Source organism: Protopterus annectens, chromosome 9.part0, assembly GCF_019279795.1.
Source record: "Protopterus annectens isolate FY-2018-M chromosome 9.part0, PAN1.0, whole genome shotgun sequence".
Classification (NCBI taxonomy): domain Eukaryota; kingdom Metazoa; phylum Chordata; order Ceratodontiformes; family Protopteridae; genus Protopterus; species Protopterus annectens.
Window position 1 is genome coordinate 1830226904 of NC_056743.1, and position 15635 is coordinate 1830242538.

The window sequence follows — 15635 nt, forward strand, 5'->3', positions numbered from 1 at the left end:
GCGACATCTGTCTACTGTATAATGTGCTACATACCGATTACAAGATAACTGGAGTGTATCGGTGTTATAATGAATAAGGGACTAGTATGCTGGTGAAGCATATAAACACCATTATGCATGTGTAAGTGCGTATGAGCAGGGAATGTATTGACACACTGATGTACATATATATAATCATATATTTATATATATATATATATATATATATATATATATATATATATATATATATGTATAGACATATATATATATATATATATATATATATATATATATATATATATATATATATATATATATATATATATAAATATATATTTATCTATATATATATATATATATATATATATATATATATATATATATATATATATATGTATATATATATATATATATATATATATATTGTAGTGTCTTTCAACTTTTCCCGGTTAGGGGTCGCCACAGCGGAACTTCGGTCCGCTAATGATTAGCAGTAGATTTTTACATGCTGGCTTGCCAGACCTAACGCACAACCTTCAATGAAGGAACGCCCATTCACACATGTCACCACACAAAAGACGCTCTAACTGAGAATCGAACAGGCAACGTCTAACTGTGAGGTGACAACGCTACTGCAGCCCCACCACCGCATAAATATATGTATATATATATAGATATATATATATATATATATATATATATATATAAATAGCAAGATATGAATATACATGTATGAATACATATGCAGATATATTTGTATATATTAATGTAAATATATATATATATATATATATATATATATATATATATATATATATATATATATGTTACAGTAAATATACACATGTATATACCTAGGTTATGTTACAGCAGTTATGGATAACATATGTTTAGACCGGGCATATGTTGGTGGGAGGTCCACTCAACAAACGTCTACCTCTCACCCCCCTCCAGCAAGGCCAGTGAAACATACAGACATGCAATAAAGGTAAATACAACACTGCTTCTCAGACCACCGGCAGGAAACTACCAGTGGGAGAGATCCACAAGGTCTACACTTTAAACATGGACAGCGACGTCCCTTGCAGGACACCAAAAATTTGGTACTTCCAACCAATGGGTGTAACACTATTATGACCAGGATGTAGCTGTACAGGGAACAGTAGGTTGTGCAAGCCTGATAACACATGGGTTGACACAATGTACGACATGTGTCCCGACACGGGGAGAGTGGGCAGTGTGTAGGGGTGTGTTGATATCCCACCTGCTTCCTCCTGTGCCCACAGTAAGGATGAGTACTGTAGAGTAGTGGCAGGTGGGGAAACTATGGGTATGCGATTATGGGGCTAGGCGTGCAGGTGTTGGCTGGCAGACACGTATTAGAACCACCCTGTGGGTGCAAGTAATATTCCGATGTGGGTATAGCAGATGCCCATACCTCCCAAATCTTAAGAGCACATCTACTGGACAGTCTGTAAACCACTGGGGGAACACATAGGGACCATATCATTGAACTTTCCCCGATTACCAGGGACATCCGTGATTACGAATCAGAATCTAACACAGTCCCAACTAAACCCTCCTAGAACTAGTGATAATAGGAGGAAAGGTGGCAGAATACACGTAATGAATAATGACAACATGTAAGAGTCATAAACAGCATGTACCTCAGACAATGTGTGTGAATACATATGTGCTCTGCGTCCGTCAATGTGTCAGGTTAATAGCACCAACCTTCTAAATGCATCCCTGAGGTCGTTATACAGTATCCCTGATTCAGTGTTCATTCTTCCCCATTCGTATGAGAGGTCTGATAGTGAGAGAAAGTGCATGTTCCGCCGACTACCTTAGAATGTTGATAGAATAATAGGGTTGGGGTTACCACCTGTCCACCTTTGCGAGGGACACTCCCCTTTGGGCAGTTGTGTCCTGCATAATAACTGTAATTAAGGCAAATGTCCTGTGATGTAGGGCAAAGATTACCTATATTGTCTGTTGTAGTTGCATAAAAGAATTATGTTCATCTGAAACACCTAAATGTTATAGGTAACAGTATAATCAACTATAATGCTACAAGAGTAACATTTTATTTAGGCAAAACAGTGAAGTACTTCCCTTTCTATTGGCTGTGGGTGTGTTGCCCTGCAAAGTCTGACGTCTCTACATACAGGTCCTATAGGGTTGCCACCTTTCCAAATGGCCAGAGTGGGACATGTTCTGTAGAAATGTCAGAAATTCCAGGACAAAACATACCTACAACCGTGCGTAGTACAGGATTACACTTATTTGCACAAATAAAAGCTTAATTTAGTTGCACTTGAATTACTTATGCTACTTCACATAACATATAGAAGTGTCATATATAAAATAACTGTTTTATGCAATTATTAATGAAACGTAGAATATAATAATGTCCTGTAATCGGGACATGTGTTATGTCTTGATTATTTTTGCAGTGTCCCTCGCAAAGTGGGACAGGTGGTAACCCATAAAGTCCCACCTTGGCCAATTGAAAAGGTGGCAAACCTATAATAGGTATGCAGTAGGATGACCCGTCCGATGGATGTGGCTCCCACAACCCAACTACTTGTCTGTAATGCAGATTCTTGGTTCCCATGTATCAGCCAGATGGGAGCAGAGTCTATGCAGAACACACAAATATGATTAATTCACTGAACAGGCCACTGATTCCGTACAGTTGAATGCCATGCCGTCGCCTAATGGGCAGCCATTCCCGATACTGTAGTCATGTAGTCCGATGTGATAAGCATCACAAGGTGGGAGCAGATTGTAAGAGGAACACACAAATATGAATGATTCACCGGACAGGCCGCTGATTCCGTACAGTCGAACGTCATGCCGTCGCCTAATAGGCAGCCATTTCCGATACTGTATTCATGTATTCTGATGTAATAGGCATCACAAGGTGAGAGCACATTGTATGAGGTACACACAAATATGATTGTGTCACTGGACAGGCCGCTGATTCCGTACAGTCGAACGTGATGCTGTCGCCTAATGGGCAGCCAGTGCTGATACTGCAGTCATGTAGTCCAATGTAATAGGCATCACAAGGTAATATTGTGGTCCTCACTCACACCCAGGGGTGTGAGTGACAGATGCAAGCACCAATGTTGGTGCATTAGCAAGTGCGGGATCGAGCAGGTGTAAGCGTGTTTGGCTGCCAGTATGCGAGTATTGCACTGGTTAAGCAATGTAGAGGCTAACCGAATGTAAGAGGCTGTAACCAGAGGTCACCAGTGCCTAACACCATGCAAACCCATGCACACCCGCTCCCAACTGCTTTAATGTGTCTTACTCCCTCCATATCCAATGGGCTTGTTCTGCTCTGCAACCAACTAAACGTCCTTCGCAAGGTTCGGAACCAGGACCCTGCGCACACAGCTAATGTGTATTACCAATACATCATGGCAGATATACAGACAATGGATAGTACCACAAACATATCATACAGTGCAGTCATTCAACAGTATAGGAATGCATCCCATCATGTAGATGTACTTGTGAGTGTTTATGTCCAGCAAATAGGTACATACATATATAGAGATGTATCAGGAACATACCATGTGGCAACAAAGCATTACAAACGAATGAAACGGGAAACACCAGCAATGCCTGTATTATGTAGTGGTGTTGCTCAATGTGATCACAAGACTCCCTCAGACAGACATGTGTCAGTCATACACGCAAATAGTTGTACATTGGCCATATCCATCACTCTGTGCATGTAATGTACATTAACACAACAGTACCTGTCCAATCATTATGTGTGAACAGTACTCTTGCAATGTGCTGTGTGCAATATCATCATCATGATAAAGGTAAATGGGGTAACCATAGAGGAACTGTTAGTGTTTTGTATACAATGGGGTCATCCTCCTCATGTGTACCTGGACCATATAGGAGTGATGTGCATACCAGGATTGTGCACCTGTGGGACAGGGGTGATAACAGTTGTATGTTATGATGCATATTACAAGGGTTTCATATGTCCAGTGGGCACGTGTGTGTAATGGACAGCTATGTATAGGGCAGATGGTGTCCTAGCAGCTGAATGGCCTTATGTGTCTGTAGATGAGGGTCAGATGTTGGGGAAGGAGTGTAGATATGGCTGTGGAGGATAGGTAGGAGCACAGAAATGACAGCATACAGGGTTGGTATATGACACATGTGGGGGGGATACACCCTGGATGGGGATGGGTCTTTGGCATTCATAGCCCATGGGAACAGTGAGACGGAGGTCCCCAGCCATGGGCAACTGCTACTGCACCTACACAGCTGCAAAGGAGGCAGTGCTGGGGGCTGTCCAGGAGGGGCAGCATCACCCTGTAAATGTGTCACTCTGCCATTGAACTGGTGTATCTGGCTATGTAACCCCTTAGGGAGCCACCAATGCAACATGTCCGGGACCGCATGATAGCAGATATGTACCTGTCTGGTCCTGCGCCCAAGGGGGACATGCTCCATCCTCAGTGGTGGTACCACCAGAAGGTGGTGCAGAGCCAACAGAGGTTGATGTCTATGGCTGGGCCCCAGATGTGCCATGGTCAGCTGAAGTGGGACAGGAAGATCTGCCGGGACCTCCCAACCCATTCAGCCTATGGTGTTGCGTTTTAAACCCACATATGGCTTAGTGATGGACAACAGCATACAGAATTACCTATGACAGCATGCATAGATATCACCAGCAACACAGCCCAACAGATTGTATACATTTGCATTGGGAGCACAACACATGCATATATACCGCATGCCAACTGTACAATGTGTAGTAGACATGTGACCGCAGCTATGAACAGTTGCCCATCATTGGCTTGTCATTGGGAATCCCACAGAGTGTCAGTCATACCACTGTCTTATTTGACAAATGTCCAGTCAGGGATGCAATGGCAGTAACACATCCCTATCATCATCTACTGTCTGCAATCCTCACACCATGCTTTTGCTGTGCACAGATGTGTGTTCAGTGTATAACACAGCAAACAAATGGTTGTACACACTGACCAGTTCACAGATGGCCCTACAGATGGGGGTCCATCATAAACAGAGTACTTTCATATCTGTATTATAACATGCAGAATAGCTATTACCACACACATGTTAAACAGGCAGTAGTCTCAGTGCAGCATAGCTATACTTACATGCTGTAGTTATGTGTGGCACAACACCCTCCTGTCATTAGGCCATTTCCCACTATGGAAAATGATTGAGGTATATCCAGATATCATCTGTGATGCCGTGTCAGAACACCACATCCAGGTACCACTCACAGCGACTGTCATGGCCAGATAATAACATGTTTCCCTAGATAGTGTACTGTGTTTATCATGCGGATGGCTATGGGAACACCATCACAGCTGTACCACATGCAATCAGCTAAAGGAAGACAGCAATATGTGCAGAGGTCATCACCTGACCATTTCCATCTCTTACAATACACATGCTGCTGCTGTGCAGGTGTACACCTTCACATCCACCAGTGAGTGTGTGGGCGGGACAGGCAATGTACACCAGGGAAGGGCTTGGATACTTAACCATAAGCATCATCTGCCACACGCCGAATAGTACGGGGCAAACCCCTGACTACTCATTACTATTACATGTGCATGACGTTACTACATGTGCCACAAAGGCGACATGTTGCTGTGCTGTAAGAACATGTGTGTAGGTGAGTGAGTGCCATCTGCAACAGATACAGTAGACATACATTAGGTGTGGCACATGTTAGTCCATGTGAACGGATGCCATTGTCACCATAACCACACTCTAATGGACATACATTGACACCTTTGCCAGGGCCACAAATACACAATGTAACTACTTAGTTTGCCACACCGCAGTAATGCACAGGATCACATGCACCACAGAGGATATCTGGGGGTTCTATGGGCTAAGGCATGTGAAAGTGCTTGACAACTGTTGGTATGCCAACGAGGTTTATACTAGGAGTGACTGTGGTTGGGAGCATAACAACCCACATGCAGATACAGGGTGTCAGTACTGGCATGCAGGTATGCATTGCTCCATGGGTGTGTTGTGTTTGGCTGTGCAAGATAGCTGTACAAGGCTGAGTGAGGGGTAATCCTTGGCATTGCGTCACCCGACAATGGTGTGCAGTGCAGGTGTGTAGTATCTGCAATGTCCCACACAGATGGGTACTGCATTATCTGGCCTGACATCCTGGTTACCAATGTGTAGGGCCATAGCTTTGCAATGCATGCCATGTCTGTGTTTGATAGTCCTTCACATGGACATTGCCTGGGGTGTGCATGTCCCACAATACTGTACAGTGACATGTACATGTGTACCTGGTTTGGCAGACACATGTAGTGTACACAGCCTGTTATACCCCGATATGCCAATACTGGCCTGGTGTGGCGAAACCTGCTTATAGTGAGCAGGTCGGCCCTTCACCTGCATGGATAGTATGATACAGGTATTCCGTGGTGTCAGTGGCATGGGTCCATACAGGGCACATGTGTACAGCATTGTCTGGCCTTAGTGGATCACATTTGATGGCACCACATATGTTGCAGGCATTCAGTGTGGAACATAGTGAAGGCACAATGTCCGCATATATGTGCCTATTGTACCGCTGTACAGGGTGCCATGTCCTCTACAGGCCACTGCAGTCATACCATGCCTACTATCTGTCCTCAATGTGCATGTTACTATCAACATAGTGGGATATCCTAAGCAAGGTTGTATGTGCATGGCACATGGGTGTGGGACATATACTGGGTACTAGTAGGGCTGCATATTTAGTTCACCAGCACTTTTGCCAGATGTATGGGTATGGCTTGCCAACACAGTGCCATGGCTGACTGACAGCTGTACTCCTCGTGAGGTGGCTAATGTGTCATAAGACGGATACTATATAGGAAAACTACAAAACCTGCTCCCAAACATGTCCAATGGTAAGACAATCACGGCCACCTCTACACAGACTCTGACAGACAAACATACACTTGCCATGCCCTGTATACAAACCCCTAATATATCACACTGCAGCAACACGTGTTTAGGGCACGTGCTACGGCGAATACTACAAAGCACTGTAGTTGTCTCATGCAAGCAGACACACATACACACACACACACACACACACACACACACACACACACTTAGCATATCTGAGATTAGAACACCGACCTAAATACTTTACTACACTGCAGTATTACGCAGTTACAGAATGCGCTACCGAGATTACTGGGACACAGCACACCCAGAGGTGTATTTGTAGATGGGTGACATCATCGGCCTTGCTAACAGTGGGTATAAGAAATGTATGAAGTGTGAGCAGTATAAAAGCATTACTCAGTCCTCAAGCAAACAGACACACATGGCAAGTGTGGGACTAGAACACCGACCAAACTACTTTATTGCACTACAGCATTACGCAGTTACAGAATGCGCTACCGAGATCACTGGGACACAGCACTCCCAGAGGTGTATTTGTAGATGGGTGACATCACTGGCTGTGCTAACAGTGGGTATAAGAAATGTATGGAGTGTGAGCAGTCTAAAAGCATTACTCATTTCTCAGGCAAACGGGGACACACAGACACACACACACACACACATACACACACACACACATGGCAAGTGTGGGACTAGAATGCCGACCTAACTACTTCATTACACTACAGCATTACGCAGTTACAGAACATGCTACCGAGATTACTAGAACACAGCACTCCCAGAGGTGTAGTTGTAGATGGGTGACATCATCGGCCTTGCTAACGGTGGGTATAAGAAATGTATGGAGTGTGAGCAGTATAAAAGCATTACTCAGTCCTCATTCAAACGGGGACACACACACGGCAAGTGTGGGACAAGAACATTGACCTAACTACTTTATTACACTAGAGCATTATGCAGTTATAGAACACGCTACCGAGATTACTGGGATGCAGCACTCCCAGAGGTGTATTTGTAGATTGGTGACATCATCGGCCTTGCTACCGGTGGGTATAAGAAATGTATGGAGTGTGAGCAGTATAAAGGTATTACTCAGTCCTCAGGCAAACGGGGACACACACACACACACACACACATGGAAAGTGTGGGACTAGAACACCAACCTAACAACTTTATTACACTACAGCATTATGCAGTTACAGAACACGCTTCCGAGATTACTGGGACACAGCACTTCCAGAGGGGTATTTGTAGATGGGTGAAATCATTGGCCTTACTAACGGTGGGTATAAGAAGTGTATGGAGTGTGAGCAGTATAAAAGCATTACTCAGTCCTCAGGCAAATGGGAACACACACAAAGTGTGTGACTAGAACACTGACACTCACATACACACACAGCAAGTTTGGGACTAGAACACTGACCTAACTACTTTATTACACTACAGCATTACGCAGTTACAGAACGCACTACTGAGATTACTAGGACACAGTACTCAGAGGTGTATTTGTAGATGGGTGACATCATTGACCTTGCTAACAGTGGGTATAAGAAATGTATGGAGTGTGGGCAGTCTAAAAGCAATTTACAGTCCACTGGCAAATGGGGACAGACATACACACACGCCAGTGGCAGGAGCGGAACACCTGCCTATTTACAGATTACTACTACAATACTACATACTTACGAATTGTGCCACACAGACTACATATGTCAAGGCTGTCATTATGACCTTCTGGGAATGCAGACATCAACAGGGATGCTGGCAGTTAAGATGTAGATACCTGTTAACCTGTGTGTTTAAAGTAGGAATCCATCCTGACCTGCAGTATGCCCATCTGTGGAATGGACTACTACCACTATACAGGGTTACAATGGCCGTGCCCATACACAGAGGCACATAACTGACACAAGGTGTCACTGGGCATGCTCACACATTTAGTAGCAAAGGGCTGTTAGGAATGCACTATGTGTCCATTTACACAAGGATATACTGGGCATGCTCATACACAGTAGCACTATGTGTCCATCTACACAAGGATATACTGGGCATGCTCATACTCCTAGTAGCACAGGGCTGACTGGGATGCACTCTGATGCTAAACAGGGAAGGCCACAGTGGCCATGCTATTACAGGTAGAAGTAAATAACACATTGTAATGGGCTCTGGTGTTAGTAGTTGTAATTGTTAGCAGGAATGCTGCTCTATATATATTTGACACCAGTCTTTTACACAACATCTGCTGTCATTCTGGGATGACATGGCTGACAGTAGGCAGGCCTCTGTCACAAATCACATGCATCCATGATTCAAGGGAGCGGGGATATTACCCAAGTCGCATCCGCCCACACAGTGCCATTCCAAAGCAAATGTACTAAACACAGGTTAACTCTCATACACCTACTGAACAACTGCATTGTTTTCTTATGCTAACCAGTGCTAGATGTGTAGCATCTATATTCACAGCTGGTCACTGTAGATCCAACAAACAGGAGTACTAACATCTGTGAAGTGAGAAACACCTGGCTGATGGCTCTGTAGTGCACAATATACCTCAGAACCTAGCACTACCACCATATACCTCAGAACCAGACATGTTGGCCATAACACAGCTCCAGGTGGTGTACCCACATACATAAAGGCCACTCACATGTACTGACCGGTCCCCCATGAAAGGCATCACAGATGAGTCATGTGCAGGACACAGTGTCAAATGTTGCATTCTAGGATGTAAACCTCAGACACCACCATGCCCTCGGACCACCAACACACATCCATACATGTTGTATGACATAGAAGAATACACCACGAGGTGACCCTTGACCTGTGTACTGTACTAAGCTCTACATCAACTGTAGAGAGTACACATGTACTGACATAGTTGCATCATGTGTTATGCAATGCAATGATACCACTGGCTGTGACCAGGTCAGCTGTACACATACCAGGGGCCCTCGGTACTTTCCATCATTAGCAGATGACTGTTGCTGTACACCAGTACACACCCTCATGTATGGATATGACATACTTGTACCTGCCCTGGGTATGTACATGCCACACACACACACACACACACACACACACACACACACACACACACACACAAAACATACCTGTAAATAGCATAGCTGTTGTTGTCCTTTGTGCAGACAGGTGGCTACAGCCATTACACACATGCACATGGAATGTAGATCCATGGCTGCTGAATGCTAACAGTACATAAGGTGTGATATCAGTGTTGACAGATGTAACATCCCCTCTGTACTGATTACCCATCATATCATACAACAGTACATGTGTCATGTATGTCATTACACATATCCACCAATTGCAATGCCTACAAACATGCCCAAATGTCAGGATTGTAGGACCTACACACCTGTACACGTAGTGTTGTGTGTTCAGATAACATGCATGTGCAGTTGCTGATGTATGCAGGTGACGTGTATCCTAGTACATCATGCAGTTGCAATGCAGCCTCAACATTGCCAACTGTATATGGTGATATGCTGAATGTACAGAAAGATGTACCTCAGGTATGGACAGATCTGTGGAAATAACTAAGTGGTGGGGAATCTTTGCAGATGGATGTTTGCTGTGGACAGCTCACAGGTGTGTCACAAGTGGTCCTACAATACCCTGTGTACCCAGTAAGCAATGGGTTTGTTAACTGAAAGACATAACGCACAACTCAGACAGTGGTCAAGGTGACAGCAAAGGTAAATCACTTGACATCTGTTAATAGTTATGAAGTCCCTAGTGCATATATCAGCACTGTTGCCACAGGAAGCATCAGTATAGTTTGCAACACATGCAATACTGCTGTACATCTGACATACATAATATCAGCTAGGCAGGTCTGAAATTCACAGTACTGGCATGTGTGGTTGCGTGTGTGTCCACATATGTCACGTATTGTGGGGAATACATCTCAATTGTTACTCACTCTCCTGTACACTAGTGTACATATTTGTACAGACTGCAATGTAGAAAGCAGGACATAGGCAGGGCCGTGTATCTCACATGTGTGGTATCTGTATGTGCATGACATGGGAGTATTAATTACTGAATGCCACAGTGTGTGTATGTAGGGCTGACTGGTCCCTGGGATGAGGATGTATGTTACCATACTGTACTGATAAGACCCCTCCCACCATCCAGGTGATGCATTCTACTATCCGTGTTGATGTCCCCGATCTTAGGCTGTACTGACTACCTGTACATGTGTATTCTCTGTGGCACATCATGTAGGTGCACAGTACTGTAATGATGATTTGCACATAGGCAGGGGTCCTCACCTCACCAGTAGCAGCTGTGTGCGAGTGTGTGTTACTGTGTTGGTGAATCCATGAGTGTGTGGGTGTGTTACAATGTCACTGAATACATGTGTGCCAATACCTGAGTGTGTGGGTGCAGTTGTGTGTTGGCATCCTGTCATGGGAACGTGTATTATTGATTCCCAATGAGGCATCACACTTCCCACTGGGCTCTACCCTTGTAATCAGCTAGCCCACTCTCTTACCTCACCACTCCATGTAACTGTACCTGTGATGTCACCCTTTATGGATGTCACGTCTATGGCCACAGTAGCTTAATACACAGCTATCATGCTCTTGGAATGGTAGACATGTTTGTAACGTGGGACATTCTCACTGGTATGTGGCAGCTACACAGTGCATGCTGGTATATTCATACATACCTGTGAGTAGTCCACATTGACATATGGGACACTAACTGCAAACACTGACATCCACCGGCATGTGCAATTAGACCTGAAGGAGGACAGCAGAACATCATGACCAACATGCAGTTACTGTTGTTACACAAGACACATACTGTTAACAGTATTGTACACCTGTACTTTATGGTATATCAGCTACCTGCCAACATTCCTCAACAATTGTAAACTACACTTATCTTCCTAGTCTGTTCACCCTGTGCATCATACCATATGAGCATGTCCCTACACTGATGGTGTGGATGTCAGGGATGCAGCACAGGCATCATTATATGCACAGGGTGTTAATGTTTGCCAAAGGCCTAGGCTGCACTGTTGTTACACACGACACATACTGTTAACAGTATTGTACACCTGTACTACATGGTATATATGCTGCCTGTCAGCAGTCTTCAACAATTGTAAACTACACTTATCTTCCTAGTCTGTTCACCCTGTGCATCAGACCATATGAGCATGTCCCTGCACTGATGGTGTGGATGTCAGGGATGCGGCACAGGCATCATCATATGCACAGGGTGTTAATGTTTGCCAGAGGCCTAGGCTGCACCATTGGATGACATCATATATGTGGGTTTGAGCCTTTGATCTAATTGGGCATTTGTGGATGTTATGCATGTGTGTGTTGTGGTGTCCTACATACATTTCCAGTGTGTGCATGTATGTATGCACACAGTTCTGCCATGTGTCTGTCCTACACAGGGGTATTATTGACAGCTGCAGACTGTTCAGGTGAGGTTTTACAGTTCACGGTGTCCAGCCATGGACATATGACCTGTGCCTGCCAGGGGTTGCACGGGCACTACCAGGCAGAGGTACAGATTGGGTACTGTCTGATGTCACTTTTCCACTGGAACCGTGTCCCTGTTGGGACTATCCCAGGCCATGTGCACGTGGCCTGCTGTGTTGTGGTGTGGACAGCACAGCACCAGATGCATTTATGCTGCTACCGCCACTATGGGAGCGGACATGTGAGGTAGCTCATACATGTAGACCTGACACAGTTGATGTAGCAGGCCTACGTCCACATGCTCGATGCCTCACTCCTACCAGATGTCCCAACACAGACAGCTCACACTCGCGGATGTCATGCCACGGTCAAGGACTCCAACCATGTCACCCAACCGTCTATCCAAAGCTTCAGCAATCTGCTGTGGAGCATTTACTATTGCCTGGATGTTGTTATTTAAAGAACGGACAGCAGCCCTCTGTAGCCTCTGATCTCCTCTGTTGCACCATTCAGCACATGCTTGTGCCTCCATTACAGCCTGAAACATGCATCTGGTGACACCAGCTGCTGTGCACTGTCGTGCAGGAGCATGTTGGCCAGAGGTCTTCCTATGAGCAGCACTGGCCATGTGCCTGTCTGGGGCACCACCAGTCATTTGGCTGACACCATGGTGTGCAGGCACACCTTCCATAGCCCCCACACTTTCCTGTTCCAAGCTACCACACGCCAACTGTCCTTCTTCTATGGCCACTAGTGATGGGTTATGTGCAGGTATGGGATCTGTGTGCAGGGATGAGGGGGATATAGATGGAATGGCAACCAATGGCACAGTTTTAGCCCCTGACAACTCTGCCTGTGACTCAATCATATGTTCAACATCACTGCTAGAGTATGTCGAGACACTAACATCAGATGTATCACAGGAGGGCAATGCACATACATCACCTGTGAGGGCAGACAAAAACTGTACATTACAATCTGTACAATAGACACACAGAGACACACACACATGTGATATGACAGAAGGCATGCAACATGCATGTGATACTGCAGACGGCATGCAGCGCAGACAATAATAGTGGTAGTTATCATACATCCCTGGGTTGCACACAACAGCATGCATGTGTCATAGCAGACGGCATGCAAATTACACAATCATAGTAGTAGTAGTTAGCATACATCCCTGTGTTACACCATGTGGACCAGCACAGGTTAACAGTACACCTGCCTGATATGTGGCGTATGACCTTAACAATCACATGTAGTATGACATGTGATCTGCTGATGTGTGTAATGACATGCATACATGTTTAACACAATGATGTCCTGTCAAATATACAGTGGGGCAATGGTGTACCAATGCAGTGTTGTCTGTCCACCCTACAGATATACTGCACATTTAGCTGATGTGCATGGTGATTGCAGGGAATCATGAGGTGTCTCTAGTGCTATACAGTGTGAGTTACAGACAGGGTTCATAGCCATGACTGTGTTCAGATACAATACATATATACTGTGGAATGTGACCCATGTCACTGAGGTGTATACACACTAAACCATGATGTGGAAGTTGTGCCACAGGTCACTGATGCATATACGGATGACACTCCTGCACATCTGCAACCATATTGCTGCTGCCTGGCAACTATGGCCAGACATGGCAAACATGTCGGTACACCATGTCCCACATGACATCTGTGTACCACACACACACACACACACACACACACACACACACACACACACACACACACACACACACACACACAAGGAGCAAGTATGACATTGATGTCCAACACCAGCAAGGGAATGTACTGTATCTATGGGCTGATGTGGATACTGTACAGGTGACTGCTGTCATGTCGTAACACTCTCAAAATGTTCAACACATCTTATGTGGTGGATTGATGTTACGCCTACACAAGATGTGCACAGGCCTGTAGGATGTCTAGTGTTCCACATCTACAATAAGACCATTATACAAAGGCCATAGTTGAACCATGTGTAGCCATTGCACGACAGGGTGTACACGCAAGCACAACATGTCTACTGTGTGTGTTGCTCCATGTCTCTGGCCATCCTCCATGGCCATGTGTGTACATGTGTTGTCCAAATTATTATGACGGGCATCTATTTCAAATGTCTGTGTTGTCCCATAAGACATATATGATCCACTGACAACAGGGTTATGCAGATAAAGGGTGGTATGCGGGATATGTTTTCAGGTTAGGTAGGCAGTGTTGCAGCCAGGCCACTAGATGTCATGGACATGTCAAGATAGCACATCACATTGTGTGACATTCATAGCAGGGCTATGATCCACCCAGTAAATCCTGTTTGCTGGCCATACTCCAGCCCACTGTGTAGTACTGTTTGTATTCACCGCATGTGTAGATCTGATCTGTAGTATGTCCCTAAAGTGAACAGCACCTCCACCATTGTATGCACAGCTGTCCATGCATCTGGCAATGACAGTTTGTGAGGATTCATGTCAGTGAGATGATTCACATAGATTGCAAGTGTTGCACATGGGTAGTCATTGTGATGCATTGCAGGTCTGACCTGTATATTGTGACAGGACCAGACATTATGCATACATGTTGTAAATGGCCACATGGCAGATAGATTTGTGCATTACAATTCCTGATAAATAATAACACTCTCACCTGCAACAGGCTGCTGTCGCAGCAGACCGCCAGAGGTACCTAAATAGGAGTAACACAGCAGTATGAGCATAATCCATCCCTGTATAATGGCTACAGGGTGCAATGTGCATAACACATACACCAGTACCTTAGACTATACTATCGTGTATGCACATGTGTGCATACACAGAGTAGCATACTATAGTATGAGGCATGTGTGTATGCATGCCTTGCATATGATGTTACATTACATATTGTACAGTGACACATGCAACTATATGGAATATAGTTGTTATAGGTGCAGTACTGACTTACCAGGCAACTCCAGGCTCAGTGGTTGAGGGACACCCACCTCCACAATATCGGCTAAGGCTTATGGATGTGGTTCTGCAGGTGTCCCCAGGTTGGCCAGTAGCTCCTCAGTACGTGTGAGTAGGGGCTGGGTTGGTGGTCTACCACCTGTTGCACCTTGTTCCCTAGTGACTGCATTTGCACTTTGTTTCGCCCGTCTAATGAGGTCTGTACAGTGTCTGCGCACCTGCTGGTATATGCGGTTGTGGCCATCAACATCATTAACCCTCCTGCGAAGTTCCATCCA